Here is a 1,781-nt window from a genome sequence, read left to right as displayed (position 1 = left end):
GCTACTTAATGTTCAGTTTAAGTCAGTTACCTAGTATTTAAGAATGTTTTTATGAATATTCCTTACAGATATTAACTACAGTTTCCTTAAAGTGACTTTATTTTGGTTATTTTTTTAATATCCCAGAAATTTATTTGATGCTTGCTTAAATACATTTTATATAGAAAGGTTGGGATTGTTTGTGTTTGGAGCCCCTGGTAAATCTCTGAACCATAGGGGTGCCATTCCAGAAGCATGAGAAATGGAAACTGCAAGTCGAATATTAGTACTCCTGTTTATTTGTTTCTGGTCAAATCAAGTCATTCCCTTAAAAAATGCTTGAGGTGTTAGAGCCACTATGTGAAAACAGCTGGCATGAAGGAGGACATTTCGATTCTGGCTTGTTAAATGCTTAAGTAGTTGGAAATAAAAAATATTCAGGTTTGAAGTTTTCAATACTGGAACACTTTCAAGTCTAGGGTTTACAGCCAGGAAGAGCTGCTTCATACTCCTTAAATTGGACTGTTTTCCAAAATGTTAATCTTCAGCTTTGGCTTCCATTTCTTCTGTAACATCATCTCCATCCACTTCTGCATCTTCTCTCTCAAGCCGTTCCAGCTGTCTTGCAAGTTCAGTCTCATCTGTATCTGTGACCACTTTGTCTCCATGGAAACACTGAACACTCTCCTCTTCTCAATCTTCTCTTTGATGACTGCCATAGCCTGATTGAGGACAGAGAGGCCTTCTGTCCCCTCTAGTGTCCTTGTTGTCATCACATACCTGGGCAGAGCTATTAGATTAATCTTGATAGGCATGGTTTCAGTAGAACAATTCAAACCTGCCCTCAGGGCTTCTTTTACAGCATCAATGCCTATATAACCATAGCAAGCTACTTTAATATCTGCTCGAATTTTGACCGCTTGTGGGGTCGAATGCCTATTGATATTGTTAATGAGTACTTCTCTTTCATCTTCATTCAAATCTAAACTATCCAAGATAGATGGGTCTGAGATTGCATGCTTAAAGGCATCATAGGCACCATATCCAGGTCCCTGGTACTTGCCATCAAAGAGCAAGACAGTCCTCTGGACCAGGCTTTCCAGCTGCTCATTCTTAGTATATTCTAATACCTCAGCAACATGGTAAAGAATGCTAAACAGTTTTGGATTTCGTGAATTTGTCTTCACATTTGATTGTTTCTTCTGGAGAAACCCTTCTTTTTGACAAATCTATATATCCTTTTTCTTTATCCACTCTAATGACAACTACACGTTCATTTCTGCCAATTCGGATCAGTTTGTTTATACAATGGATACATCCTCTGGATAATTCACTAAGAAGAATCATGTCTTCAATGTTATTATATTCCAACAAGCTGACATAGGCCCCCATTTCAGAAATGGATCTTACATTCACCATCACTACATCTTCCACCTCAGAAAATTTGTGTTGATAAAATCTATAACTTAGACCCTGCATTCTGAAGTGTATGTGTGAATCCAGAACTAGGGTCCCATACCGTGCTCCTTAAATGACAACGATGAGACTTGGAACACTAACACCGGATGCCGAAGCTCCTCAGCTTGCACTTCGCCCAACCTCTATTTTGCTTCTCTAATGTTAAATGTATATATACTTATTAACACATATTCTTGATGATTTAACTCATGTTACATTATTAATGTCTTATGTCTTTTGTGACAGTTATGTATGATCATCTGTGAGTTCTTTTGGTTATCAGTTGCATTGAGTATATTTTCTACATTTTACTCTTTCAGTATATGTGTTGTCTTTAATATCTT

The 1,781-nt window shown here is 37.3% G+C and overlaps 1 pseudogene; it reads right to left on the bottom strand.

Annotated features, from left to right (window-relative positions):
- Positions 1-321: 321 nt before the first annotated feature.
- On the bottom strand, positions 322-1,569 carry Gm13915 (predicted gene 13915; annotated as a pseudogene).

Source organism: Mus musculus, chromosome 2 (genome assembly GCF_000001635.26).
Source record: "Mus musculus strain C57BL/6J chromosome 2, GRCm38.p6 C57BL/6J".
NCBI lineage: Eukaryota > Metazoa > Chordata > Mammalia > Rodentia > Muridae > Mus > Mus musculus.
This window is presented reverse-complemented; position numbering and strand designations above follow the sequence as displayed.